The following is a 15,586-nucleotide window of genomic DNA, read 5'->3' as shown; positions in this document are numbered from 1 at the left end:
TAAATGTAGTCAGCTATTCCACGTACAAGAAAGCAACAAGTTAATCTTTGACAACGAGAATATAGACTATTAAAGGATGCAAAAAGAACCCAACACCGACATTGGAAGTAGTCAACTTAAATGTGATAGTACATGAATGTTCATGCCCACATCAATTTGTATGCTTACCAAATGAACACATGAATGAAACAATGAGTCTTGGAATCTTAGGGACGCGGACGTACAAGGCAGTTCTGGATTGGGATACCAATCAACTCAGGCTATCACCTAAAGGCGGACAGCTCATTGTTCCAATTGCACCAAGCAAAGAGGAATGGGAAGGAGGTTACTAGTAGAGCAAACCACAGAGCAATCAATCTTCTCCATCCTAAAGACAAACAAATGCTACAAGTAGAATGCAAGAATTCAGGAAAATTTGGGTACCAAAAGCACAGCTTAAGGACAAGCCGATTCAAATTTGGGTGCCCAAAACATCACCTACTGTACCAAAGATGGTTCCCACGTTCCAAACACAAAGAGGATCATCTTCGAGTAGGGAGCCTAAAACAAAATGGATTTGGAAGAAAAAGGAGTACTTATCTTCTCCGCCAACTATAAACCGATAAAGCAGTTGAGAATTAAGTCTCAAAACAATCAACCAAAACATTTGGAACAAAACAAACCAAGATACCAATGGCGGGTAAAAGCTCGACAACCATCATTATTGATATCGACAGCTCAGGAAATCAGTGTGCCAAAACATCCTGCAGGTACAATAAAGCAAAGAGCACACAAGCTACAAGATTTGCTCTTTGGAAGACAACAAAAAGAAACCTCGACATCAAAAACCCTTGAGTTAATTACTCAAGGACCAACTTGTGCACATCATAATGGTTTTAATTTCATTGATCTTCAAGGCATGATAGAGCCAACCAAGTCTATGCATAGACACGATTTTTCCACCCATGCACACAGTCGTCCCAGGTACGCCATCTAGGAGAGGTGGAAGGGAACTAAGTAATTAGGGGCAATGTTTGAAGAGGGAGGAAAAAGTTTGATGTTAACGTGTGATTTTTTACAAAATTACCTAGTAATGCCCTTACAAATCATCAACGGGGAAAATTTAACTGATAACATCTCCCCGATGAGTGTAAATAGTGTATATAGTATCAAAAAATAATCAAAAAGTGGTTTTTTTTGTTACTTTTTATCATATTTCTTGATATTTGGACTTAAAAATGGAGAAATCCAACAAAAGACATTAAAGCTGTGTTTTTCAATGGATTTTCCTAATTATTGATTTTTCACTTTGCTTTTTTAGTTTTTTTAAAAAACTTTTTCAATAAACAGGCCAAAAATTAATAATAAATAGTAAATGAGCTCAAATGGAAAAATTGAAGATACGCTGATGATCGGAAGGATAAGGCAAACAGGCATAAAAAATTTCAATTAAATTGACAGATGGAAGCGGGAAGCCTAAATAGGCTGCCAAGGCCTACTTTCGCAAATTCGTGCAAAATGAGCAACAGGAATCCGATTGAGAAATTTTTTGAGCCTAACATAGATTTCACGGCCTAGTAGGACTAACACGGGAATTTGGGAAAAATGGTTTGGGAAGTCCGAGTATAGATATCCAAGGTAGTTTAAAATCACCTCATTTCCACTAGTCGCCCTTGGAGAAGAGAGCTTTCGGCCTTCTTCGCATGTGATTTCTGGAGTCCATAGTCGCCCGTTTACAGCGCCAACTCACACAAGACATGAGGGGTAATTTCTAAGCTTATCAATGATCAATTCTATATGGCCAATACCAAGTCTAGGCTCAAGGGAAAAACCCCTAGATTAAACCGAGCAGTGCACAAAGTCCTACGACCAAAAATTGACCATAGCGGCCTGTCAGCTCAACCAAATCGGACGAGACTTGAACTGTAGCATGCTCCTATATAATAGAACACTTCTATATCAGCAGATGACCATTTGGTAGGGGTCGAGGGGGGTCCCAAGTAGAAAATCTAGGTTTTTGCCAGATGCGAGAATTGGATTCTGACTCCACAGACAGCTTATAGACTGGGTCTATACACAATGTACATGGATGGTTTCATAAAAACAATCAAGGCAAGCTCTAGAAAAGCAGAAAACAACTCGAAGGCTACAAAGCGTCAAATTTGACATAAGAAGTCAAACTGACTCCAAATGGGCCAAAACTAGATGGGTAGCTTTAGGACTATGTAGCGGAGAAGTCCATAGCCTCAAAAGTGACTAACCAACTCCATAGGCCAGTCACAAAAATTGGTGATTTCAGAGTTGACAAAGCACGAAGTGATGCCGACAAGACAAAACTTTACCAAATTCAATTGAGGACTTGTTTCAGGTGTATTGAATATGTCTAGGTCAAAAATTGTCAAGTTTTGCAAAAAAAAAAAAAACTGTTGTAAATAATTTTGATTAGTTACTTTTGTACTTTTTTGGCTTGAAAATGGTACCTTCGCTTCACCTATCACTTGTACACACCTATTACATGCCACATTTCAAGTATGAGCCAAAATGATCAAGAAAAACTTGAAAATTATCAAAAAAATGCAAAGGAGTCCTTCCAATCCAAATTTTGAGTTATTTGTCACATTTTTTTGATCCAAATCACCCCGTATCTTATACACAGGGTCTACATCAAGCCTAGAACCAAGTTGCATTAAAAAATATTCATTTTGATAAAAAGTTAATAATCGCGATTATTTACTTTGTTGCCAAAATGGGAAAAAATTGCAACTTTAACCTTATGGGATCAAAGCACATGATGTCCCAAGTCCACTGACCACAGTTGAGCAAGTTTGGATCTCAAAATCTCAAAATCCCTTTATATCTACTGTTTCAAAGAATTAAAGCCTAAATCCATCACCATTTCCACCCAGTGCACTCAAATGAGCGCACACTTCACTCAGAGCACCCAAATGCTATATATTTCAAGCCTATGATATCAAAAATGCAAAAAGTTGGAAAAATTTCTCAACTGCTGTAAATAATCGTGATTATTTACTTTTGTTATAAATTTTTGCTTGAACTTTATGATTTTGATCTTTACATGTTTTTATGCATCTATGTTCCAAAATTGATTTGAAGCAAATTGGACTCAATTTGTCAGCAATTCATACTCAAGGGCATTTCAAAGCGGAATTTGCAAAATGTTCTAACTTTGGCACTATATTCACTTAACAAGAGCAATGCAAGCTGTCGAGAAGGCCAAGAAAAGGGTGTCCCAAAAAGAAAAGCTGCAAGAGCTGCCACCCTACCAACTAGACACAAGTTGAGTAAAGACGGCCAAGGCAACATACTGGTCAAGAGGAGAGCTTGGGAAAAACAATAGTTTTCACTGGCAAGTCTAAGAGTGAAGAAGGACATCAAGTAGAGTTGCAACTGCTACCGAAAGAGATCTATGATGTAGCTGCTAAGCCAGACACAAAGGAAGCTAACATAAGGCTGGGCCTCAGGGACTTCTACGACCGGGAACCATGCGGCGTAGATTTCCAAGCCAACCTATGAGCTACTGTCTACAATTAAAGATGATGGATCACCCCAAATTAATGACCAACAAGGGAAAAAAGTCAAAGTGGTAATCACAAAGGAAATTGTGTCCGAGGCATTGAAGTTGCCGACTGAAGGGATGACAATGCAGGCCCAAGACAGAAAGACAATAGGCACATTCACCAAGGAGATTGCTGCAGCAACTTTTGCTGACCTCATCCAAAGGCAAGTGGAAGAACCATCACGTCTGTACCATTAGCACTTCCACTTGTTAGCAAAGAGACTGCCACGGTACACCACACCAAATCATGCAGTTTCGAGTACCTTCACCCAAGTGTTGAAGTCGACAACCAGGCAACCAATTGATCATGTGCAGTATGTGCTGACAACACTGAAGGGCACCAAGAAAGAAGGTAAAATCACCTATATGGGCGCACTTGAAGTATTACAAGGATAGCATACCATGCTATTGGCATAGTTGACAATTTTCGGCCATCCCCAGATCAGAACACATGGATTGTGTCTGCACAACCTTCTCCAAGAAATACGCGTTCATCAAAGCGAGTTTATAAAAAAAATTTGATGAAGAATCTGTCGAAAGCTCCCATGAAGCTCATAGCAGTGAAAGCTTGGATAATGAAGAGAGAAGGGCCAAAATTGAAGAGATAAAGAAGAAAGTTGTAGCTGCACACCAAGAGGAACCTTAGCAAAAGAAGGCAAGGTTTGAAAGAGAAAAACAAACTTACAAAAGAAGCCGCCAGGCTGTAGGTGAGGACCCAAAAAGGTGGGTTCCAAAAGAGATAAGGGGTCCCAGAACTAAGAACCCTGCAAGGAAAGAAGCAAAAGACCCCACAGACTTTCTTGAATGCATATATGCAGAAGCAGAAGCTCTAAAATTAAAAGAAGCTCAAGAAGCTGAGGGAAAAGCAAAAGAAGATGCAACAGAGCAACAAAGATAGGCAAAGGCTACGGAACAAAGTAAAACACAGCACAACCAAGAAGAAATGTCTCTGAACCCTACCTCACCCGCTATGGAACAGGCATACCATCCAATGCCAAGCCCTCACTCTTCACCAACAGTTAGACCCAATGACGGCAAGGAATCCAAAGAAAAGGAGCCTGAACAGCAAGCAGCAACCATTTTTGAGCAGCTCAAAGGAAAGAAATAGAGGACACACCATCTACGACCACCCAATAAAAAACGGCCGAGGTATCCACAAAGCCTCAAGCAACCGAAGCAACCGGGGCAACTGCAACGCCTCAAGGATATGTAGAACCCCCGCTACAACCACAAGCAGCCACCACAAAACCACTCAAGGAGCCTCAAGCCAAAAAATTTGAAACATCTAGACAGCCTACAGAGTGTGAAGAATGGGAGACAAACGAGGAAGTCATCCTACAAGTAAATGAATATGCCAAAGAGATGCAGGTGATGTCCGAAAAAATGCAAACAGCAGCACTTAGCTCCAGGGCTAAGGCTAGCGAGCTGGAATTGGTCATCGATGCTCTGCAAGGAAAGTTAGGTGACAAGATGAATGTCATCTCAGATCTACAGAGACATATCAAGGAGCTGAAAGATGAAGCCGAACAACACCAACTTGCAAAAGAGAAGCAGCAAAAAGAAATGGAGGGGTTGGGACAACTTTTAACCAAACTATCGGATGCCTGCAGGACCAAAGATCAACAACTGATAGAGGTAACAAAAGAGATCATAACCGTGACTCTGTCAGTACAAAATATCCAAGTGTAGCTCGATGTAGCGAACGCTTCTCTGCAATACTCAGAGCAAAGGATCAATGATCAGGCAGCTTTTTTGAGGCAGATAAGGGAAAATCCTACTGTCGCTTCTATAAAAGGTACAGATGAAGTTTATAAGGCTTTGGAAAAGAGGAAGAAGGATCTAGAGCTAGAGCTAAAGCTAGAGCAATCACAGAGAAGAGACCTTGCACTGATGCGGGTACAACGTGAAGAACAACTTCTCAAGGAGAATATAGAGCTAAAAAGAGTCAATCAGCTGCTGAGAGAGGGACAACCAGAGACACAAGAAGAAGGAGATACCTCTGAGCAACCGACTATCAAAATTCCCTCAGTCTCTTTTGCTGAGATGGAAACACAGCCGCCAGAAGGGCTAGAAGAAGAAGATTTTCAGGTACCACTCATAGATGATGAGCAAGTGTCCATGGTACAGCTTTCTAAAGATAACTTTCTAAGGCTGAGGAAGATGCACTAAAGGAACAGGTTGCTCAAGAAACAGATACAAAATGAAAAGCAGCGATGTATTGGGAGTTGAGATTTATCCATTCAGTTAATGTCACTCAACTCACTCCCAACCAAATCAATGCACAATGGTATCAGCAATCATTTCCATACCCTCTGATCAAGGTAGAGCTATTACAGGTAAAAGCAAGACTATGCAGACAGAAGGCACGGAGGATGTCCATCCCAAGTGGAAAAAGAGCTGGCTGAATAAAAATCCAAGATATCTGAGTCTGTTCACAAGAGAACCTGCCGCGCTACAGAAAGACCCAACATTTTTTCATGTACCAAGGGTAAGGGCATGGCATGGCCTACATGGCTAAACTATCCATGATTGTCAGCTCCAAAACATGGAACATCGACAAAGGAATACATGGTGAAAACCCTAATGAGTGCCATGACTTTCTTCAAAAGCCTCCCTGACCTCTCCCGTACCATGCTATACAAGATCCACAGAATGTTGCTCACATGTCTTCAAGATTTTCATGAGCCAGAGCAAGCAGGAACGCCATGGATGTCATTCCTCGAAGGTAATAAGGGTCTCTGCTATCTACGACTTAAGTGGCCAGCCTTCCGAAGAAGTCCTTTATGGATTCTACATCCGATGCATGTTTTTGCCCTCAAGTAATATGTTGGCGTTTGAGGAAGCATTTTATATAGGTTTCTTCACTTGGCGAACGAAGATATTTGGGCCAGTGATAAGCAACCTCACATTCAAATTTGTTGGCTACTCAGCCATTGAGCTTAAAAACTGAGTCACCATGCAATTCTTGCAGGTTCCTGGCAGAGAGGGAAAATTCAGATATGAAAAAGCCTTACACGCACTTAAAGACCACCTCACCAGCCTCAACCTGACAACTACTTGAGCCCATGAAGCTGTGTCAAGGGACGACACAGTCGAGGAGGGGGGGAATGTTAGCAGCAAGCTAACTTGGATAACAATTTTCAGAGCTTTCATTATAAAAACATTTTTTATTTTGATGAATCGAGAATATTGTAACTCCTACTTTCTAGATAAACATCGTAAATGATGAGCCAGGGCTACAAGCTTCCAGACTGTATCAACCTACCTTTAGTTAGAGCTTCCAGATTATTAATTTTGACCACAAAAACCTTGGCTAAGGTATAAAAATCATTTTTTGTAAGTTTTTCATAAGCTTTGGATAATAGAAACATAGCGTGAGCTAACGACGCTTACTTCTCTCCTTCTCTAACTTCCTACTCCCTCCCCGGTTGTCACATTACAATCGCCTTTGTTGGGTTGCAATCACAGGAAAGATCTCTACGCATTGACATAAGCATTTCATGGTAATCCGTAGCTTTTGCCGTCACTGTCCCACGGCCTAATCTCATCAGAAGTAGGAATTTAAGCTTTAAAATCAATAACTAAGTATAGGTGGCGTATTGGGGCAACATTGCTAAGCATTTAGATGCATTCTGGGTTGAAAACGACTAGGTCAAAAACTCACTGCTGTTAATAATTGTGATTTTTGCACTTGACCTAAAGTGAGATTTGAGACCACAAGCATGTGTGCTTAGGTTTTATAAACATGTCCTAGAAGTTTCATAACGTTTGGATCTCGTTTGATACTGTAAACATATGTGATTTGTTTGCTGATAAGCGATTAGCTTTTGGTGATTTCAGTTATTTGAGTGTAGCTTGAGTTAGATGCGAGTTGTTTTGTTTTTTCCAAGATGTTGACAACATATGCATTGCTAGTCATCAAGCAACTGTTAGGCCAATGGCAGGTAAAGCACGATTCTTTGAAGCATTGGTTCTTTTCTATCAAGAAGATGTTGAAGTCTTTTGAAGAAGGTAGGGAGACTCTTAAAGAGATTGAAGGTTTTTGGGTACAGGACAGTGTCCAGAGGGTTTTTCCAAGCTGCAAAAGAGAAGAGTGGTGCAAAAGGCCCGCAAATTCACACTGGTAGGTGAAGATCTCATAAAATATGGGCATGACGGAGTGCTTAGAAGGGTGCTATACAAAGAAGAGATAGGGATGGTGTTGGAGAAATGTCATGAAGAAAGCGGACACCAGGGCAAAGATCATGTTCTATTTCAAGTGCTTAGAGCAGGCTTTTGGTGGCCTTCCATTGTGAAGGACGTGCATTACTGGTGTAAAACATGCCATGAGTGAAAGACGTACTATAGGTGAAAGACGACTGGTAGCAGAGTCACAGGGCGCCATCATCGCACAAAGCGCCTTCAAGAAGTGGGGTTTGGATGCCAAAGGCCCTCTCCCAAAGTCTACAAGTGGTAAGAAATACATGGTGGTAGCCATTGACTATCTTACAAGGTGGGTCGAGCCCAAAGCAGTGAAGAAAGTAAATGCTAATGTGGTGGCTCAGTTTGTGTTTGATAACATTTGTTGCCGTTTTGGAGTTCCATGGGTACTAATTTCTGATAGGGGTCAGGGTTTTAGAAGCAAACTCATGAGTGCACTAGTGGAAAAGTTAAAGATTCAGCATAGGTTTTCCTCACTCTATCACCCCCAATGCAATGGTCTAGTTGAGAATTCTAATGGTCAAATCGTCAAGATGTTAACTAGGTATGTGTACAAGCAGGAAGCTGAGTGGGAAGAAAATTTAGAGAAGTGACTGTGGGCGTATAGAACATCCTATAAGGTGGCTACAAACTTCACCCCATTCGAGCTATTCTATGGTAAAGAGGCTGTGTTGCCAGTGCATGCACATTTAGGCGCATTGAAGGGTATGTCACGTGTCAATGCCACTCAACAAGGGGTTCTACAGGATCGGATACCCAACTTGAAGGCTTTACAGATGGACAGAGAGGCAGCGGAAGACTACTATGTGAAGCAGAGAGAGAAGTGGGTTGCCAAGTTCAATCAGAATCTACCGGACAAGAAGATAGAGGAAGGAGACCTGGTCATGAAGTAGGAAAGCTGGATTTCACATTCTAGAAAAACTTCAAGAAGCAGTGGACACGTCCGTATAAAGTGAAGAAGGATTTTCCGAATGGGACGTATCAACTGGTAAGAGCAAATGGCAAGCTTCTTAGGAACAGGGTAAATGGTGTGCGGCTCAATCTATATTTTTAGAGGGATCTAGTGCCTGAAGTGCAACAAATTATAGTCAAGGGGGGTGGGCAACCCACCTAAAGCGTGCAGTGTGTGAAAAGAATAAGATGATGCTTTGTACATAGCCTGTACATACAATTATGGTTTTGTGAGTGTTTTTAATCGCGTCAGTTTGGTGTGCCAATTTCAATGTTTTGTACATATGCTTTTGGTCGAACATAAATGTTCGACGAGGGGGCTGGGCAATGATGGTGCAGCTAAAGTTGGTTGAAGCTAAGAGATGGTCTATGCCAAGCAAAGGGTGCAATCGAGTGCAGTGCAGAAGTCTAGGGCAAGCGCCAAGGCCCTAGGCAGCCAAAGGATAGCGGGAAAGTATGCTTGAGGCAATTTTCTAGGACAAAAATGCAACGGAGTGGTCCAGATGGGGTGGCGATGAAGATGTCCAAAATGCCAGGTCAAAGCTCTAGAATGTAGATTTCAACGTGCTCTAGAAGTTGGTCCACACGGCTCGTCAAACGGAGACCCGGTGTGCAAGATATTGTGGTTTAAAGAAAGAGTGTGTAGCAGATTGCTGACGGACAGGGCAGCTAGGGACAGGTGGCCCGCGATGATGTTAGTGTATACATGTGTAGAGCTCGAGTTATGGAGCATGCCTGTCTTTTTGGATTGCGAATCGAAGCTCTGGATAGCAAGTTAAGGTCAATTGAAGATTTTCCAGGGGCCGGGTCTGAGCCCACTTGACCACATCGGAAGATGTGCCAGCTGGCGTCATTTTGGCCTCGCCAAGGTTCTCGGTGATAGTATGTACCATGTGAAGCTAGCACCAATGGACGGCACGTCAATCGGATGTTTGGTCGTCCAGATATAGGGAGATGAAGTTGGGAGCCGTGGGTAGTGAACAATTGTAGATGTTTTTTCTTCGTTTTGGAGGCCTTGGTTCGAAGGTGTCGGGAGATTGGAATGCAGAGACGGTAAATGTAGTCGAGGGCGGGAATTTGAAGTTTCAGTGAGTTCTTTTTTCTGGATAATCGGGTCCGGGAAAGGCAGGACCAAAAGGGGGTTTTTTAAAAGGTTAACATGGGGATTTTTTTCAATTTTTCAAGGATCTTGAAGGCCATGAGGCCCATGCCTGCCACGTGGCTCCGGGCATAGCCCCATATGCGCAGCAGGGCAGTGGGAGTACGCGCTTCATAGGCTAGGCCTTGAGGTCCCATAAGGTAACCAAGAGGGAGTGTGGGGAGCTCCAAGCTGCGTGAGCTATGGCTGGTGCCCAGCCGCACTGCGGGTTGGTGTTGCCGAGCGGCGCGTGGCGCTGCTCGCGGAGACGGCGGTTTTGGCCGATGGGGCGGCGCAATGGCGTGCCCGCATGAGAAATGGCAGGTTGATGATGTGGTGCCCGGAACGGGGCAGTTCCCATAGCCCAATTTTAAAGGAGAGAGAGGGGCAATAGCCCCATCGCTATTGCCTCCCGCCCTCAGGTAAGAGGAAGGTCCCGCGGGGATTAAGCATAGAGAGGGGGCCCGAAGGTTTCCAAGGTGTGCAAAGCCAACCAAATCTAAGGGCCAAGGTGAAGGCCAATTGGGCCAGAGAGCAAAAGTGTTGATAGAAGCTGGACAAAGCAAAAGCAAGGCCAAGTAGGCCAAGGCCACAAGAGCTAGAGAGGAGTCGGATAGGGAAAAATGGGAGTCAAAGTCAAGCATGTGGAGCAGTGCAAGGTTGAGGCCAGAAAGGGTAAAAATAAAAAGCTAGGAGGCAATAGCGACATCGCTAATGCCCCCCCCCCCCCCCCCCCCCCCCCAAGTGCAAAGAGTGAAGAAGAGAGAGATAGAGCAAAGCGGTGCCCCCTTCCCAAAAATTGCCAATTCAAGCTGCCATATGGACCAATTAAATTGTAAATTTCCAAATTAAAGGCTCCCCCTATAAAAGTCCAAAAATGGATCAAATTTGGGACTTTTTCTTGGCCTTTTGAGGTGCCGTTTGAAGCCTGCAAAGTGGAGTTTGAGCTAGCAAGCTAACCCCTTTGTAACTTTTGCTTGAAAATGGCCATGGTGATGGCATTGCAAGCTTGTGTATTTGTTTTCTGAAGTGCAATCAAGACACAGTTGCCTCCATGGCTGTTGTTTCCCCTTCCCCCCTTCTCTTTCTCCTGCTTTCATGGTTCTCCTCGGTGCCGGCTGTGTGGAAGTGTGTGTCCCCCCGTACCGATGGTGTTTGGAGTGAGAGAGTGAGATTGAGCGGCTGTCTGTGTGTGTAAGGGTGGAGATAGGTAGTGGTAGTAGGTGTGCGTTGTGTGGTGGTTTGTAGAGTGTGTGAGCAGTGGCAATTGAGCAGGCGGTGGTCTACTAGTGTAAAGTGTTTCTTTGAAGGTGTTTTCTGAGAGGATAGGGGTGTTGTGAATACCCTAAGCTATAGAGAGGCCCTTGTGTTTGTGCTGGGCATGTTCCCCCATTCCCGCTCTCCATCTTGGTGCCCCCACAGAGGAGCACACTGATTGCTCCCAGTTAATCGAAAAGAAGCGATTTTGCGCGTTGGAAGTCATGGCAGCTAGAAGGTATGGACCGATTTTTACAAGAGAAGAGAGCCCTGACGAGTGGATGTCAGATTTCGAGCTGTACATGCTATCGTTGCGTATGCCGAACGAGGATAGCAAGATGCAGAATTTTCCTGTGGTGATGCGTGGTAGAGCTAAAGCATGGTACGACGCATTGAAAGGTGAGCGGAAGCAAGCATGGCAGGATCTACGGGCGAAGTTTCTGCACAAATTTCGCAAGGAGACTTCCCCAGTTGAGATGGATGCAAAGCTGAAGGCGCTTAAGCAAGATGTAAGTGAAGAGTTCAATTTGTTTTTGGGTCATTTTGAAGAGTGTTGGGCAGAGTTAGCGGTAGCCATGCAGTTGGCTAATGGAGACTACTTCAAGCTAGACAAATTCATGGCGTGTCTGAATCCCAAGGTGAGAGAGAAAGTTGATTTCGAGAGCCCAGAGAATTACAATGGTGCGGTAGCCATTGCATGGTCAAAGAGAAGGAAGATAAAGAAGAAGATAGAGCAGGGTGTGTCAGGCTACGAGACGATGGCCCATGTTCAACCGCAGAGTCCGAGAGAAGGTGTACACGAAGATAATCATGGAAACTGAGGTGTAGCTATTGTGCCGTAAAATTGGGTGCACACAGTGCAAGATTTATCCGAGCAAATGCAGGAATTGCGGCTCAGTGTCATGGATAGAGGATAGCCAAGAGGAGCAAGGGGCAAGGCACGACCACTGCCAGGTAGGTGTTATAATTGTGGAGAAGAAGGGCACTATGCACCTAATTGTCCTCAACCGCAGAGAGAAAGATGAGGTATGTACCCGCTTTTTGGTAGAGGTCGAGGTCAAGGACAATACCATGGTCCAAGGGAGCAAGCGGTGGAGAATCCTGTGCAGCCAGCTCCGCAAAATGGAGGTGAGGTTCCAAGAGTTAACATCATAGGAGTGGATAAGAAGGATGTCAAAGTTTTGGCTAATAAGAGGGCAAGAGCTGAGAGGGAGACAGAGACAGAGCGGGAAACTAGAGCTCGCAAGGGCAAAGAGAAGGTATAGGAAGGTAGAGAGCAGCCTGAGCCTAGCAAAAGAGGGAGACATCGCAAGATCAAGCAAGCGGATTTCAAGCTAGGAGGTGTCTACTCCGAGTACAATCTGGTGAGTGATGTTCAAAATCAAAAGGCAAATATTACGTTTGGTCAGTTGTTAGCTTTAAATGCAAAGTTAAGGAGGCAGTGGTCCACAAGTGTTAGCACCAGACTGCCAAGAGCTAAGGGTAATGTGCAAGCAGTGCAAAACATGGCTTTGAGGGTAGGTATCCCCACTGATGTTCTTCCATTGGTAGATGCAATTATAGAGAAGAGGATGCAGGCACAAGCCTACATAGATGGTGGAGCATAGGTTTGCATCATGACGGAAGCAGCCATGAAAGAGATGGGAGTCAAAGCAGTAGTCAGGTCAAATGTGCACATGAGGATGGCTAACCATACTAAAGCCAAGTGTCTGGGTGTGACTCAGGATGTGAAGGTCAAGGTGGTGGGCATAGAGTGCCTAATTGATTTTTTTTGTGATGAAGGCAGGGGATAATGCTTATCCAATCATTTTGGGTAGGCCATGGCTTTTGGCGATAGGAGGAAAGCAGGATTGGGAGAGCAAAGTGTTCACTTTGCCTGACAAAGAGAGAGGCAGACAAATTGTGCTTGATTTGAAGACCAAGGAGAGCAGTTCTCGTCCTATGGAAGTTAGGGATGAGGGTGACACGACAAGCTATGAGTATGAGATAGAGACGGGCTATGATGAAGGCTATACTAGCACAGAGGAAGAGGAGAGCGAGGATGACCTGTTGAAGATAGATGCAGACTTATTCGGGGTCACCATAGACGACTCTCCACCTAAAGAAGAAGGTATGAAGTCTCAAGCTCATGGTTTAAGCATAGAGGAGGTTTCAAGCATGTTGATTGAAGATTTAACCAAGGGTGAAAAGGAGGGCTATGTTCAACTGTGTGAGTCCTATCCAAACCTCTTTGCGACGGAGTACAAGCATTTGCGAGGTGCAAAGGGGGTGGAGCACAAGATTGTTCTTAAGGAGGGACATAAGCCTAAAGCACAGAAGCTGAGAAGATTAGGGGAAATTGAAAAGGAAGCCCTTTGGCAGGAGATCAATAAGTTGTTGGAGGCAGGCATCATATATCCTATGAAAGAGTCAGAGTGGGTCTCGCCAGTGGTCATAACCCCTAAGAAGAATGGGAAATGGAGAGTGTATGTCGACTACAAGCCATTGAATGCCGCGACCAAGAGGAATCACTATCCCTTTCCGTTTCAAGATGAAATCCTAAATAAGGTGGCTGGGCATGAGAGATACTCGATTATGGATGGATTTTCGGGGTACTTTTAGATAGGGATAGCACTTGAAGACCAGGTGAAGACCACATTCATATCTCCATGGGGTTGTTTTGCTTATCGCAGGATGACATTCGGCTTAGTGAATGCATATGCCACCTTCCAAGGTTGGATGAACAGGGTATTTGGTCCATACTTGGGTCGTTTTATTAGGGTCTTCATGGATGATATTGGCTGCTACAGTTCAAGGTTGGAGCACCTATCGAAGCTCCAATTATGCTTTCAAAGTCTTGATGAAGAAGGAGGTCAGTTGAATCCCAAGAAGTGCAAGTTAGCACAGCCTCGAGCACAATTGTTAGGTCATGTGGTGTTGCAAAACGGTATAGAGGCTGATCCCAAGAAGGTGAAGGCATTGGTGTTGATGGAGCCACCATCATATGCTCAAGGTTTGGCTTCATTTGTTCTTAAGTTGAAGTATTTGTCACGTTTCTTTTGGATGTTGTCGCAATATGTGCATCCTCTTTAAAAGAGGGCTCAACAAATGCATGGTTATGAGAGGGATGAGGAAGCTCAAGAGGATTTTGATAGGGTTAAAGATATTTTGTGTCAGTTGCTAGCGGTGTTTCCTCCCAATCGAGAGGACAACTTTTATGTGTCTATGACAGTGAACACAGTTGCTATTGGAGCGGATGTATTGCAAAAGTTAGGGAGGAGTTACAAGCCGATATACTTCAAGAGCAGGGTGATTAGCCCAGGAGAGGCTATTTACACTGAGGGAGAGCAGTGGGTGATGGCTCTAGTCTTCGCTTGTAGGAAGTTCAAAGTCCATTTGATTGTGCGTAAGGTTTTTGTGTTGATGGCTAATAATCTATTGCCAGAGGTAGTGCTACATTGAAGCCAGGAAGGAGGATTATGAAGTGGGTGTTGGAGCTACATGAGTTCGAGTTCGAGTTCAAGGTAGATCACACGAGTCGGTCTCACCTGGCCGACATTCTTGTCAGCAAGGCCATCGATTTGCCGGCCTATCCAAGAGTGGTACGGGATGAAGCTAATGAGGAACCGGACTTGGAGGATGCTTTTACTATGTGGTTCGACGGAGCATATTGAAGGGTAGTGCAGAAGGCATGGTGATACACGACCCACATGGCAAAACTATATTCTCAAAGTCGTATGATCTAGAGGATGTCCACACCAATAATGAGGTGGAGTATCTCACGCTTCATTTGGGTCTTAAGCAGTGCATAGATTTTGGCATTTCAAGGTTGGTGGTGAAGGGAGATGCATTGGTGTTAGGCCAATGGCAGGTAAAGCACGATTCTTTGAAGCATAGGTTCTTTTATATCAAGAAGATGTTGAGTTATTTTGAATAAGTCCAATTCAAGCAAGTGAGGAGAGAGCAGAACAAAGAGGTGGATCAGGTAGCTAGCAGCAAAGTGTAGGTGCATGATGAAGGTCTATATGTGGCCCCAACCACTTATGCAGGTAGGAAGACTCTTAAAGAGATTAAAGGTTTTTGGGTACAAGATAGTGTTCAGAGGGTTTGGCCAAGCTGCAAAAGAGAAGAGTGGTGCAAAAGGCCCACAAATTCACACTGGTAGGTGAAACCTCATGAACTATGGGCGTGACGGAGTACTTAGAAGGGTGCTATACAAAGAAGAGATAGGGATGGTGTTGGAGCAATGTCATGAAGAAAGCAAACACCAGGGCAAAGATCAGGTTCTATTTCAAGTGCTAAGAGTAGGCTTTTGGTGGCCTTCCATTGTGAAGGACGTGCATTACTGGTGTAAGACGTGCCACGAGTGACAGACTATAGGTGAAAGATGACTGGTAGTAGAGTCACAGGGCGCCATCATCGCACAAAGCGCCTTCAAGAAGTGGGGTCTGGATGCCATAGGCCCTCTCCCAAAGTCTACCAGTGGTAAGAAATACGTGGTGGTA

The sequence above is a fragment of the Adiantum capillus-veneris genome, chromosome 11 (genome assembly GCF_014529385.1).
Source record: "Adiantum capillus-veneris isolate H3 chromosome 11, ASM1452938v2, whole genome shotgun sequence".
NCBI lineage: Eukaryota > Viridiplantae > Streptophyta > Polypodiopsida > Polypodiales > Pteridaceae > Adiantum > Adiantum capillus-veneris.
Note: the sequence above shows the minus strand (reverse complement) of the source record.